The 15,998-nt window shown below is 35.6% G+C and overlaps 1 protein-coding gene across 7 annotated transcripts in view; it reads right to left on the bottom strand.

Moving 5' to 3' along the window:
• The window catches only part of LOC106090318 (cyclin-dependent kinase 5 activator 1), a 428,985-nt gene that overhangs the window by 385,524 nt on the left and 27,463 nt on the right, over positions 1–15,998 (bottom strand). For 3 of the 7 annotated variants that reach the window (XM_059365390.1, XM_059365388.1, XM_059365391.1), the window contains exon 1: positions 1,934–2,185. The exons of 1 other annotated variant lie outside the window; for it this stretch is intronic. The gene's annotated coding sequence lies outside the window, so the exon portion shown is untranslated. 3 more of the 7 variants (XM_059365384.1, XM_059365387.1, XM_059365385.1) reach the window with 3 other exon arrangements.

Here is a 15,998-nt window from a genome sequence, read left to right on the forward strand (position 1 = left end):
TACAGGATGCACTGCTGATATCGATAACTGCATACGCCAGCTCATCTCTGATGCGCCACTAGCGTGAAAGCGGGGCTCTCACTTTTGTCAGCGACCATCTTCTCCCTTCCGGGATGGATGTAATTTCCTTTCGGAAATCTTAGTCATTCATTCATTTCATTAAAATTTTGTATTTAAATTTTGTCATTGACATTTTAGTTCTAGAAAAATTTTGTTTAAATGTTGTCAGAAGAAAACATTAATTGAAAAAAAAATTCATTATAATTATGTAATTGAAAATAATCTTATTGTTTAAAAAAATCTTTAGAAACATTTTATTGATATTTTATTATCAGAAAAAATTTCATTGAAATTTTGATGACTTTATAGAAAATTGGATCGAAATTTTGCCTTAAGACAAAATTTGATCGACATTGTTTTCTTAAAAGAAAAATTGATCAAAATTTTGTCTTTAGAACAAATTTTATTGGAATTTTGTCTTTAGAAAAAATCTCATAGATATTTTGTCTTTAGAAAATATCTCATAGATATTTTGTCTTTAGGGAAAGTTTCGTCAAATTTTGTCTTTAAAAAGAATCCTAATCAGTAATCACTAATTTTGCAGAATTACTGATTAGGATTCTTTTTAAAGACAAAATTTGACGAAACTTTCGCTAAAGACAAAATATCTATGAGATATTTTCTAAAGACAAAATTTTGATCAATTTTTCTCTTAAGAAAAAAATGTCGATCAAATTTTGTCTTAAGGCAAAATTTCGATCCAATTTTCTACAAAGTCATCCAAATTTTAATGAAATTTTTTCTGAAGATAAAATATCAATAAAATGTTTCTAAAGATTTTTTTAAACAATAAGATTGTTTTCAATCACATAATTTTAATGACAATATATTTAGTGCAATAAAATATATTTAGTGCAATAACAAAATATTTAATGCACTATCACTAAATATTTTGTTATTGGGCAACTGCCACTACCCGTAAATGAATACATCTTGTGTCTATAGAGACCATTATGCTTCAATTGACGTATTGGAAGACAACATTGAAGCATTTATTCGTGAGATATGGACCGTACTATTGATTCAAAAAAAAACTTCGTGCATTTTTCTGAATTTATTAAAAGAATAAAAAATTAACAACAACTCTTATAACCTGGAGCTTCATTCTACAAAATTTAAGAAGTCATTAAAGACCCATTTTTCACCTTTTTTGCTTTAATTTATTAATTTACAATGTTTTTGTACCAATTACCATAACTCATAATTAATATAAAGTTATTGAAAGAGAGACCTTTATAGTATCTCCTTATATCCTGCAATTTGCCGATAGAAATTAAAAGTATGTATCTTTAAACTCAACTTTAACCGCATTATTTTGTAATTATCGACGCTATCATTGAAGTGATTCTACCATTTTTGAGAAACAAATATGCCAGTCCGTCCTACTATAGGACAATATTCAGCCGGTAAAGAGCATTTATTGCAAGTGGGAAACATATGAAATTAAAAAATTGCTGTTGGAAATCAATTCTTTGATCTCTAACGCTGTCGCTCAATATAAATTAATATAGAAAATCTTATTCTAGATTTTTTTTAATAATGGGGTAATCTTTCGTGGAAATTACCTTAAGAAAACAACTGTAGGAAATAACCCTTGCGAAAAAATAAAAAAAAACCATTTCCTTATTGACTTATCGCTCCTTGTTCGTGTATGGGACTGTTATGTTTCTAATTCGTTATTTGGATTGTTTATAACACAATATTTTTGGTAGTCACATTTCAGAGATATCACTTTATAACATTTTTGAAATCCTCAATAAAAATCTTTATCGAACGAAAAAGCGAAGAAATCAATATTCATACAAATAAAGTAGTTTGTCATTATGTGAGAGGGCTATTATAAAATATTATACTTTATTTTGCAGAAACTTACGCTTTATTAGTATACTGGTTTGTAGTTTTAGTGGTTATCTCTTTCTATTTAATCCATTCGTTATTCATTACATCGTCCAAAGCAACCGAATCTATTAACCTATTCGAATTAAGTAATCTTAATTAATCCCTTTTTTCAATTATTCACAGGAAATGACAGAGCAGTACAATATAATTAACTTTTATTATTCTATACGATAAGGGCAATCCTCTTTAATAATTTTTCAATCTTTATTTTTTTGAATATACCAAAACTAACTTTAGTAATAAGTAATACAGTCCTCCAAATTTATCTACTTCGCTTTGCGCAAAATCCGCAGTGCTTATTGGGCAATGCAAATGGGGGTTGGTAACGAAACTCGTCGACTCGACACAGCGCATTAAACTATGGAGAAGCATAATTAGATAGAAATATGTAAGGACGACTCAAAATCGAATGGTGAAGCTAACCTCATTCGGTAAGGAAGTCAGTGGAACCAAAATAACTCGACCCCTTCAAAGTAATTATTCTCTAACTACATCAAATGTGGAAGATATAGATAGATATAATTGGTGAATAAGTAATTCGAAGTGATCATATATAACTTAAAGATGAAATTTGGCGTTCTTGAGTTTTATTTTTTTTTTTTTTTCAAATTATTTTGTTAAAAAAAACGAAGTGTTAAATCATAATTTAAATAAAAACATACGGAAACTTATCATCGTAGACAGTTTTTCAAAAATGTTCACGCTTAAAGGCTGGTACTATATCAGCTTATGGCACCAATAATGAATATTTTTTCGAGTTAAATTTATTAGATAATAGATTTTGAAGCAAAATAACCTACTAACATCATTTTCTTATAACTTATTAAAGTTTAAACAAAAATATTATGTTATCAATAAGATGTTCGTTAAGTTTCAAATAAAGACCGGACCAGCGAACATTGCACCAGCCTTAATCGCGAAAAATATGGATTTTCATCGCGAAAAGAGTGAACATAGTACCAGCCTTTAGTCAAAAATCCCGCACAAAGGCTGGTACTACATTCGCTTTTCACGATGCTTTTTAACGATTACTTTTTTTAGATAATAGATTTTAAAGCAAAAATATTGCTGATTTCATTCAGTAGGACATTCCCTCATTTTTTATGGTAAAATTTTAATAAAACTGTAATTTTATTATTGATAGTGTAGTGTAGAATTCAAGATGGCGACTTTTAATTTTGGCCGAATTTTAATCATTTTTGGCTAATACGTTTTAATTTGCAAATAATTTATTTTCATGTTGCATCGGTCAATCAAAACATAATTTTTCATTCGTAACATCTTCTTGGAGGCCACTGTAGCGCAGAGGTTAGCATGTCCGCCTATGACGATGAACGCCTGGATTCGAATCCTGGCGACACCATCAGAAAAAATTTTCAGTGTTGATTTTCTCCTCCTAATGCTGGCAACATTTGTGAGGTACTATGCCATGTAAAACTTCTCTCCCAAGAGGTGTCGCACTGCGTCATGCCGTTCGGACTCGGCTATAAAAAGGAGGCCTCTTATTATTGAGCTTAAACTTGAATCGAACTGCACTCACTGATATGAGAGACGTTTGTCCCTGTTCCTTAGTGGAAAGTTTAGGGGCAAAATTTGCAATTGCAATTTTTTTCTTGCAAATACGAATGGAAACTCTCCAATGCCTATTCATGTCACCCTGTAATGGCTGGTATTATGTTCGTTTTTCACCATTGAAAATCCTTTTTTCCGCGATTACATTTTGAAAAAGTTACGAAACTAACAATTTATTAAAGTTTTACCATAAGTATTGATGGAATGTCCTACTGAATGAAATCAACAAGTTTTTTTGCTTTAAAATGTGTTATGTAGAAAAATTAATCGGCGAAAAATATCGCGAAAAGCGAAAAGTACCAGCCTTTACGCAAAGAAAATTTTGTTTGAGCTGCGCACCTGTAAGCGCAATTTTTGGTAACGGTATCGGTAACGAACATTTTGCTTAGGATATGTCAATGCATTTCTTATGGTAAGGAAAATTTCGCCAGAGGTGCATACTGGCCTTAAAGCAGGGTGTTATGCGAAATGCTGTCAATCTCCATATAAAAAACGTCGGCGAAACGATGGAAATATATGCGAAAAAGTATTTATTTCTTTTATATTGATTTAATACTAGTCTTATAGTAAGTACATATTTTTGTTGTATTTATTTACAAAAAATATAATACAATAATTGCTGAAACAACTTAAAAATTCAGCGACTATATCAAAAGCAAAGCATTATATCCCTAATTACCGAAATTCTCAAAAGAGCGTTTTTTGCTATAAAAACTTATACGCAACCCACTCATCATATGTTTTATCACCAGCATTATTTTGGTAAATTGCGTAGTGCTATCACCTAAAATATAAGTGTAGGAGCCATTTTTGCTACCAATGAACGAGAATGCAACGAAACTTCCTTTTTGTATTATATTGGACCTTCCTTTTTGTATTATATTGCTTATAATGTCAAATTTTGCATTCAGTTAAGAACTTAAAATCAGATTTTATCCACTATTTTTTTATATAGCATTCCACTGTGATTTTTGGGGTTAATGAATTAGCTTTAGTTAAATATCACTTTACTAAAAATACCGCTTAACGGTTCCAGTGAAATTTTCAATTTAAAACAAAGTAAACCAGAAAACGGTTTCAAAGGCATTTTCATTCCCTTCACGCAAACAAAAAATTCATTTCAAACACACGCAAAAAAATTAAACGTTTGGGACATTATAACGACAAAAAAATACTTTTAAATTGTGAATTTTTAGCTATTATCATTTTGGCAACTCGGGTTTAAACAGATCACGCACGTTTCTTATTTTGTTTCACTATCAAACAACTTCAGTTTCGTCTATAACCTTGAATCGTCTTACAAACGAACAACGCTTACAAATTATTGAATTTTATTATAAAGTGCGTGCTCTGCTAAGAAAAATCATTGCGCGACGAAGCTAATTTTTAGCTCCATGGGTACCTAAATAGGAAGAATTGTTGATTTTGGAATGAAGATCAGCCAGAAGCATTGCAAGAGCTACCAATGCATCCAGAAAAAGTCACAGTTTGCTGCGGTTTAAGGGCTGGTGGACCGTGCTTCTTCAAAGATGATATGAATCATAATCATTTTTGGAAAGAAGATCAGCCAGAAGCATTGCAAGAGCTACCAATGCATCCATAAAAAGTCACAGTTTGGTGCTGTTTAAGGGCTGGTGGACCGTGCTTCTTCAAAGATGATACGAATCATAACCTAACTATGAATGGAGAGCTTTACCGTGATTATATCCAATTTTTTTTGCCCACAATGCAAGAGCATATCGATTCAAATAAGGTTAGATTTAAAAGGCAGCCATCAGACTCATTAAGACGCTTTCATTCATTGTGATATCACGCCCTCTAGTTCCTACCGTTGAACCAACCAGATCACTTTCAAAAGCCCAACAAATTCTAGCAATGGAGTCTCAACAAATTGCCAAAGTTCACATCCGCTAAATTAGACAATTTCTCAAAGATTGAGAACATAAAGTGGAACTTCTTCTGACTAGTGTGCGGGGCACACACACAGAAGGTGTTCTATAGTCTCTTCTTCTTCGATGTTCTCACAACTTCTGCAGAAGTCGTTGCTGGCAACCTTCGTCTGTCAGCATGTTTTCCGATTAGACAGTGAACTGTAATGATGAACGCAATGACTGAGACGTCTGATCTAGCCAAAAGCAGCAAAGCAATAAACCTCTTCAAGTCTAGATTAGGCCACATAGTTTGGAATGCTCACAGTCCCCTCTTTGTGACCATCTATCATTCGTTGTCCATCTATCATTCGTTGTCCTTCCTAATCTCGCAAGCTCGTCCATTTTACAATTCCCTGGGATATGTCTGTGGCCGGCACCCAGAACACGTGAATTTTGAACTATTCAGCCATCTCGCTGAGAGATCTGTCACAGTCGAGGGCAGTTTTTGTTTTCAGAAATACTTTCTCCATGGATTTATTGGCTGCCTGACTGTCTGAGAAGAAATTTATGCCAATCGTGGTTATGACATTATATCTTAGCCATTCGCCCACTACCTAAATTACAAGGATCTTCGCTTGATACACATTGCAGTAGTCGGGTAACCTTTTCGATATGACCAGTTCTAGATCTTTAGAGTACACCCCAAAGCCTACCTGGTCGTTTAGTTTGGAACCATCCGTATAGAAGTCTATGTAACTTCTTTTACCAGGGATATTGTAGTTTCAATCGGTTCTATCAGGAATAGTGGTACAGTACTTTTTATCAAAAAGCGGCTCAGGTAGGGTGTAATCCACAATGCCTGGAACATCGGATATTGTATCAAGGATAACACAGTGTGCGTAGCCGCCACATGAGCCATGAGAAAGCTCCTTTAACCTCACGGCAGTGGTCGCTGCAATTTGGGTAGCCACAATGTCCAGAGGTATAAGAATAGCATTAATTCAGTGCATCAGATGGTGTCGTCCTCAGTTCGGCTGTGATACACAAACAAACAATGCTTTGGATCCGGTTGAGTATTGAACAGTAGGTGGACTTTTGAAGCGCTACCAGACCACAACAACATTTAGTATTATAGGTTTGACAACTGCAGTATATACTCAGTTGTCTCTTGCAACTCTTGCTCTATACACCTGTAAGAGAGCAAGAGTTGCATTTCTTGCCCTTTCCAAATAGTTGGATTTGAAGTTAAATTTCCTGTCCAGCAACACACCCAGGCATTTTGCGCTTTCTGTATATGGAACATTCTCTCCTCCCAAGGAGACAGGTGCCACTGTAGGCAAATTTTATCTCCTGCTGAACAGAACAACTCCTGTCTTCCACGGATTTATACCTAGACCACTTTCGGTAGCCCACTTTGCTGTTGCACGTAGAGCTTCCTGAAGTATATCTCTTAGAGTGCTGGGAAACTTCCCCTAACCGTAATTGCCCCGTCATCAGCATATATGACCACTTTTCCCCCTTTTTTCCAGAGAAAGTACAATAATATATTATTAACGACTATATTCCAAAGTAGAGGAGACCGTGCACCTCCTTGAGGTGTTCCTTGGCTGATCCATCTTTTGAGATCCACAGATCCCAAGCCTGCCGTGATGCATCTTCCTTTGCTGACCCATCTTTTGAGATCCACAGATCCCAAGACTGCCGTGGTGCATCTTTTTTGAAAGCACCTTAATGTCAGGAAATGCCACCATTGTATATTCCTTGGCTAGCCGACTAGGTCGTGAAGGGCTGTTTCAGTGGATTTGTCTTTACTATATGCATGCTGCTGCCACTACAGGCGATCTCCAGGGATCTTTGCCCTGAAATATGTTTCTATCAACCTCTCAGGAGTCTTCAGCATAAAGGATGACAGAATAATAGGACGAAAATCTTTCTCCTTCGTGTGGTAAGGTTTTCCTGCTTTCGGAATGAAAATGACATTGTTTCCCTCCATCCCACAGAAATATATGACATACTGATTCAAGCAGAGTATGTCTCCCTAAGCCAAGGAACCAGTCTATCAGACACAGTTTGTAATTCAACCGGTGATACACCATCAGGGCATGGCGACTTTGAAGTTGAGTTGAAACTTCTTATGGCCCTAAGGATTTTCGAGTGGCAACCTCTTCTGGAGCCCCGGGTAATGTAAATAAACGAGTAGTTATAGTGTTTCCTCATTAGATATTGTCCATACATTCTTTGACTTCCGAATATACCCCACCGTAATAGGTCTCGAGGACAGAATCTTCCTTAGCATGCCTCAGATTTATCCTCCACGGAGCTGCAGAATTCTACCCAGGATATTTTCTGAGCCTTACAGAGATCGCCATTATATTTTCTTAGCTCAGTCTTATAAATGTCCCAATCGTATTGTGCTCTTGTGGCTTTCGCTCTATTGAAGAGTTTTCTGTAGTCCTTCCTTAGTCCAACGAGCTCTGGGGTCCACCAAGGCAGCATATCCTTCGCTTGGCACTAGGACATGCTGACACAAGCGAGTTATTCAGGGCCTTCGTAATCTGCTTGACCATTATGTCTTTATCCTCCGCAGTTTCCACTTCCTTTTCTGGTCTAGAAGGGATAGACGTGCAGAATTTGTGCCGAAATTTATCCAAATCCGCCTTTCCTCTTTTTAGCCAAGGGCCACTTCTGCAGTATTTTCTCCAAGGCTGAAACTAATATTACGATGATCAGAGAAGCTGTGGTCATTCAACATTTCCCAGTAGCATATTCTTGGGCTTACATCTTCCGATACAAAGGTAATATGTAGTATCTCGTGACTGTTCCTGGTAGTAAAGGTCGGGTTATCTATCTCCTTTATTACAAATCGCCGGAATACAAATTGCAAATTTTGCCCATGAACATTCCACTAAGGAACAGGGGCAAACTTCTCACATATCAATGAGTGCAGTCCGATTCAAGTTTAAGCTCAATAATAAGGGGCCTCATTTTTATAGCCGAGTCCGAACAGCGTGCCATAGTTCGACACCTCTTTGGAGAGAAGTTTTACATGGCATAGAACCTCACAAATGTTGCAGGCATTAGGAGGGGGAAACCACCGCTGAAAATTTATTCTGATGGTCTCGCCAGGGTTCGAACCCAGGCCTTCAGCGTCATAGGCGGTGGCCTCCAAATCGCCGGACTGCAACTTATTATATATTCGATAAGCAGCTCACCCCTTTCGTTTACATCCTATCTCCACAATATCTGGTGATGTGCATTAGCGGAGAAAGCAGTGGAACCACTCTTCCTCAGGACAATGGACACTTGGTGTGTGGATTATTTCTCCTCTGATTCTTCACTAGCTGCTGCTGTCGATGTACTTTTTGAGTTCAGTCCTTCCCCGCTGGCGCGCACTTTGAGCCCAGTCCAACCAGATGACCCAACCACACAGGGTTTGCCGGGTCCCGTTTCTATGCCTTCCGTTCCTGTCTCGATTGTGGCAGTGTGATTTTCAGTTTCCTGCAATCCACGAGACTTTAGCGATGTGGTCAATAGTTCCTCAGGCAAGTGTTTGTCAACAACTGCTGAGTCGTCTCCCGATTCAAACAAAGATTTCATGCATTTTTCTGAATTTTATGTTTATTTGTTTTGAAAAACATTCCTTTAGCTCTTAAAAAATCACACTTTATTTCGAAGTTATTCTTATATTGCAACCGTGAACGTAGCATTATTGAGCGTAACTAATATAGTTTGTTATAAACCTTTTAGGAGTTTCGCCTACGGTAATAGGATCTTTTTTTGTTGTAAAACCAAAAGCTCTTTAATAGCGAAAGTTTCCATATCCGCAAATGATAATTCGTCTACCGGACCAATAATTTTTCTCTTATATCTCTCTCACCAGGAATAACATGGCGATAGATAGAATGATTTCTGCGCAAGAAACTTGTTCATTATTGGGAGCTCAATATTCCCCCATAAAATATTCACAAATATGGAAACACTCAAAAACAAATCGACCACATACTTATCAGTAAACTCTTTCTGGGTTCACTGATGGACGTAAAAGCTAGTCGTGGAGTCGACATCGATAGTGGCCACATGTTCTTAGTGGACACTCTACATCTACGCCCAACCGGTGTAAAAGGACTCAAACGAAAAGCATAAATTTCAACCTCTTTAACCTAAAAGATCCCGATACAGCGGGCGAGTACAAGGCAGGTTTGGCGGAGAAGCTGCGAAATAACACCCATACATGGACCGACATAACAGCTCTGGGTACGGAGACGACCATCTCTGTCAAAGGTCTTGCTAGACAATCTCAAAGAACATGGATAAGCAACAAAACCATAGAGGATATAAAACACCGAAGACGTCTACGCAACGCTATGCTACGTGCAAAATCAAGTGTGACAAAAACCGCAGCCTAGACTGAATATCGCGGCTCCGCTTCGCTGGTGAAACGACGAGTTCGCAGAGATAAGCGAATATATTTTAATATGCTAGCAGATCAAGCCAAAAATGCAGCTAATATTGGAAACATGCGAGGTGTTTACGAGTCAATAAATCAAATGAGCGACAACAATATAAGGGCAACAATGGCTATAACAAAAGATGAGGACGAATCGGAATTGACACCTGAATAGCAAATAGATCGATGGCGCAGATTTTTCAGCACCGAAGGACCAGCAAACGAGGACGTAAGCCCCGACCCCCTTAATCCACCAATGGGCCGAAACCCAAGTAGGAATATATCTACACCTGCGAAGAAATTAAAGCCGTTTTGTAGTGGAATTCAGTAAAGTATTTTAAGGAAAATAGTTTAGTTGAAAAACGATAATAGAAAAGTTAACGAATTTGGTATTCAGCAGCCACTTTTAACGATAATCTACAACGTTAAAATCAGCTGTTTTCGCTAACGAATACAAATTCGTTAACTAAACAACGGACAATTATTTTGAGTTTACTTTAACGAAATAAGTAAAGAAAAATATTTACGATGGCTTTAGTGTATTTTTCTCTTGTTTTTTTGGAAATGTGTGCGTACAATCAAGTAATAAGCAAGGTAGTGTGTGTTTCTTAATATGAAAAAAATGTCCGCAAAAGTTTTATACGAATAAATTGGTATTGATAGCACTTTTCCTTAATAATTGTGTACATTTTATTTATATTAGTGATGGTTTTAAATGAATAAAAGAAGAATTTTCGGCTATCAGAAGAATTATTTATTATTTTTGTCGATTCCTTTTATGTTTTTCGTGTTTCTGGGTAGAGTTGCTAGAGAGAAAAAACACAACGATTTCTGTTAACGAGTAATTAGAGAATAACATAATCGCAAACGAGGCCCCTTTCCGATATCAAAAAATTTTAAAATCTCTTACTACTTCTAGATCAAACTACACAATCTGTGAACATTTCAAAAAAATCGGTTTAGTCGTTTTTGATTCTATACTGTTGTGGTTTGTCTTTCTCTCTACGATCGAAGAAAGTTGCCCTGCTATGATCCAATGTTTATCTCAAGTGTGACTACAACAACAGTACCATACCATAATATTCTCAAAAGACAAAATTGGACCCGGCCCAGTCCTTTTCGAAAAAAATTTTCTAAAGATAAAATGTTTTTCACACAAAATTCCTTCAAAGTCGAAATTTTATTTAAAAATTCTCTAAACAAAATTTGGTCAATTCCAATTTAGTTCCAAGGGCCCCTTTTCAATACACAATTTGAACAATATATTTTTCTGTTGACAAAATTAAGGTAAAATTGTATCCTAATGTTAATGAAATCTTTTCTAAAGTCAAAATTTCAATAAAATTTGTATTATAATAGACAAAACTTAACTCCTGCCCGGCCCAACTCAAAATTATTTTTTGAAAAGGCAAGCAATGACAATATTTTAATGAAATTTTCTTTTAGACAAAATTTTAAAGAAACATTTTTAGTAAAATTTTTACTAAAAACAACGTTTTAAAACAAAAATTTTACAAACATTCTATTTCCAGACAATTTTTGTTTCCATGAATTTTTGCTTTTAGGCCATCTATAGGCAAAATTTCATACAATTTTTATCTAAAGGCAAAATTTAAATAAAATGATTTTAAAAAACTTCTTTTTAATGAAGATTTTTTTACAAAAAGAAAACGGCCCCTTCTAGGTTCCTGGTGGTAATGTTCTCATTAGGGGAGGGATGGCACATCAGACATTTCGACTCAAATATGGATATCAAATTCGTGCTGCACTTCCAAATCCCTTTAATTTGAGCCCCATCTGGCCTTGGCCGGTAAATATGAACCGTTTGGAGGGTGTTTTGGGCTGGGGCGGCCACCGGCACTTAGCACTGAAAACAGATTTCAAATTCATTCGTTATTCCCAACGCAAATGAAGTTCAGTTTAGAGGGTGCTTTAGGGGGTACGAATTCGTTTCCTACTCTCAAATACCTTTCATTTGAGTCCCATATTGTCATAATGGGTCAAATAACCTATTAGACGTATCTTTAGGAGGAAAAGCGCCACCTAGACTTGAACGCAAATTTGTATATCATATTCGTAATCTACTCCCTAATACCTATCATTTGAGTCCCATACAGCCATGGTCAGCTAATATGCCCATTTGGGCGTATTTGGGGGTAAGCGACCTCCCATTACTTGGACCTAATGTTTTATGCCATATTTGTAATCTACTGCCTAATACTTTTCATTTGAGTTCCATATTGTTTAGAGGAGTTTTCATGTCTCCAATACCATTCGTTTGATACCCTTATTGTGACCATCGGACCACTTTCGGATTTGGGTGCCGTTTTTGGGGTAAGGGGGGCATCTGCCTCCACCCGATAACTAACAAGTAAAAAGGCGTTAAGTTTGGCCGGACCGAACTTTGGATACCCACCACCTCGGGTATATATGTAAACCACCTTCCATCAAAATCCGGTGAAATTGTATACCAATGGCCCATAGCAGTTATATGGAAATATGATCCGATTTGAACCAAATACTAGGAAGTACAAGTCATTGTTCAATTGTGTATAACAAAATATTGTCTTTTTAGAAGCTATATCTAAAAATACACCGATCTGAGCCATATACAACATGGATGTTGAAAAGCCTAACATAAGTCAATATGTTAAATTTCACTTAAATCGGATTATAAATGCGCCTTTTTTGGGGCCAAGACTTTAAATCGAGATATCGGTCTATATGGAAGCTATATGCAAATCTTGATCGATCTAAGCCAAATTGCAGAAAAATGTGGAGGGGCTTCAATTTACTCTCTTTCCCAAATTTCAGCAACATCAGACAATAAATGCGCCTTTTATGGCTCCAAAACCTAAAATCGAGTGATCGGTCTATATGACAGCTAACCGATCTGTACCAAATTGACGAAGGATGTCGAAGGGCCTAACACTGTCCCAAAATTTCAGCAAAATCGGATAATAAATGTGGCTTTTATGGGCCTAAGACCCCAAATCGGAGGATTGGTCTATATGGCAGCCATATCCAAAACTGGACCGATCTGAGCTAAATTAACGAAGGATGTCGAAGGGCCTAACACAACTCACTGTCCCAAATTTCAGCGAATCAGACGTAGTCCGATATAGCCCTCAGACGTAGTCAGATATAGCCCATCTTCGAACTTTACAAACTGGACTAGACAAAAAAAGGAATACGTGCCAAGTTTCAGATCAATATCTCCAAGTTTTAAGACTGTAGCGTGATTTTAACAGACAGACGGACATTGATATTTCAATGTGATGCAAAAGGAATGACAAAATGAATATTCCCCCATCCTTCGTTGCTGGTATTAAAAATGAATTAATGGCGTTAAGTCTTATAATTCAAAGTCATTAAAATCTCCTTTTTTCGATAAATAATCATTTATTTGTTTTAAAAGCGAATTGGCTTAGTAAATGGAGAGAAAAAAATGCTCGGAGTTGAGTAATCTACCAGTAGTCGAGAAAAAATTGCTCGTACATTGGTTTGTACATTTAAGTACCAATATGAACTAATTGCAAACAAATCTTCTTGCGCCCAATATATACTGTGAAAGTGTGTCTGTATCCCAAGTTTCATAGCTCTAGCTCAATCCATAACGAAAGTACCACAATGTACATTGAAGTACCTAAATTTACGAATTACAAAAACATCTTCTAGTAGCCCAATGTATACTGTCAAGATGTACCTTAATCCGAAATTTCAAAGATGTAACTTAATCCATAGACAAAGTACCATTATGCACGTTTTAGTACCTAAATGTACGAATTTCTAAAAAGTATTATAATCGCCCGATATGTTCTGTCAAGGTGTTACTGTATCCCAAATTTCAAAGTACCATTTTGTACAAAGTACCATTTTGTACGTTTCAGTGCCTTAATTAACGATTTTCCAAAAATTTTCCAATCGCCCGATATTCATTTAAGGTGCAACTGTGTACATCCCAAAGAACAGAGCTTTACATGAATCCGTAAAGCAAGTACGATTGTGTAGGTATAAGTAAATAAATGTACGAATTACAAACAAAACAATCTTCTATTCGCTTGACATATACTGCCATGGTGTGATCGTATCGCATGTTAAACGCAATTCATGAGGAAATTATCATTTTGCGCATTTAAGTATCTAAATGTAGGATTTGGAAATATAGATTCCTAGTCTCCCAATATGTGTAGTAGTTGTATCCCAATTTTGAGCGCTTTAGCTCAATTTTTAAGCAAAGTACCATTTTGTACGTTTTAGTTTCCAAAGGTTTTCAAAAAATCTTCATGTTTGTGATCAAAAAATCTTCATGCACAATAATTTTCCAAATTTTGGAAACTGTAGCTCAATCTGTAAAGAAAGTTCAATTATGTACATTTTAGTACCCAAATGTGCGAATTTCAAGAAATTATTAGTCGCCTGGTATATACTCTCAAAGTGTAACTGTATTCCAATTGTGAAAGCTGTAGCTCAATCTGAAAAATTTACTACTTTGTACGTCTTAGAAGCTTAATGTACGAATTTCAAAAGATCTTCTGGTCACACGGTATATACTCTCAGGCTGTACCTGCATCCCAAATTTTGAGCTCTAGCTCAATTTGTGAAGAAAGTGCCATTTTATACTTTTTAGTAACTAAATGTACGATTTGAAAGAAAAAAATCGTCTTCCAATATATACTGTCAAGGTGTGCCTGTATTCCAAATTTCAGAGTTTCAACTCAAGCTGTAAAGAAAGTACCAATTACAGCACTATAAGTACGTTTTCTCAACTGTTTAGTTCGATTTATTACAATCTTCCCTTTTTCAATTTTTATAATTCTGCCTATCCGTTATAAACAAAAATAAACTTTTTCGTACTTTTTGGTAATAAAAAATATGAAAAAATCATTTTGTCCGCCAAGACATGTTTCGTAAATGCAAAATATCTGAGCTCTAGCTCTTTCCGCAAAGAAAGTACCAAATATGTTACTAAACGAACGTTTTGTTTCATTTCGAGAACTATTTTTCTCAATTTTTTCCCACTTTCACTTGACGCAACATCATATTTTAGGCAAAATTCTAGTTTTATCCATTTTTTCCCGTAATTATCGTTAGCCATTTCGTAATTTTTTGATCCTTTTTTTGGTACCTTTATGTACAAATTTTCAAAAATTCATAATGTCACCCAAATAAGATTGCCATAGTGTAACTAAGTACCAAAGTTCAGAGCTCTAGCTCAATTTACAAAGAAAACACCAATTGCGGCACGAATCGGTTATGTTATTCTCTAATTTGTCGTTATCTATTTTTTTTACCAAAAAACGAAAAACACAAAGACGAATATACAAAAATAATAAATAATTCCTCTCATAGCCTGAAATCCTTCTTTTATTTAGGGAAATTGTTGCGGACATGTTTTTTTCCGAAATGTTTTAAGAAAAATACTCTTAAGCCTTCGTAAACATTTATCTATATTTATTTCGTTAGAGTAAACACCAAACAATTGTCCCTCATGTAGTTACCGAATAGAAATTTGTTAGCGAAGACAGCTGATTTTAACGATGTCGATTATCGTTAAAAGTGGCTAATGAATACCAAATTCGGTAACTTTTGTGATATCGATTTTTAACTAAACGATTTTCGTTAAAACACTTTAATGAATTCCACTACAGTTGGGGCTGGTCCGCTTCGCTTCCCCTTCTTTTGCAGTTAGTGCGTTAAGTGTTGAAGTTCAGCAAGCCTTTGTTGTCACACAGTTAATAAAATTATGAAGTCTTGTCATATCTGAGTATGAAATTTCAGAAATCTGTCCACTTCCGTAAAGAACGTACCAAGTAGTACCAAGAATAACAACAGGTTTTACCACTTTGGTACTACTTTTCCAAAGAAAAATAAGGTGTAACTATAATCCAATTTTGAGAACTATAACTATATAATCGGGGAAAAACTACTTATTTGTTCGTTTAGTGCCTAAATGTACTGATTTTAAAAAAATGTATAGTCGCCAAATATATATTGTCAAGGTGTACATGTAGCTCAAATTTCGGAGCTATAGTTCTGCGTGTAAAGAAAGTAAAATTTTTTACAGTTTGGTACTTAAAGTTCGCCGGTAACTACTGGCAAAGTATACCTGTATCCCAAATTTCAAAGCTGTAGCTCAATCCGTAAAT

Source organism: Stomoxys calcitrans, chromosome 3 (genome assembly GCF_963082655.1).
Source record: "Stomoxys calcitrans chromosome 3, idStoCalc2.1, whole genome shotgun sequence".
Lineage (NCBI taxonomy): Eukaryota > Metazoa > Arthropoda > Insecta > Diptera > Muscidae > Stomoxys > Stomoxys calcitrans.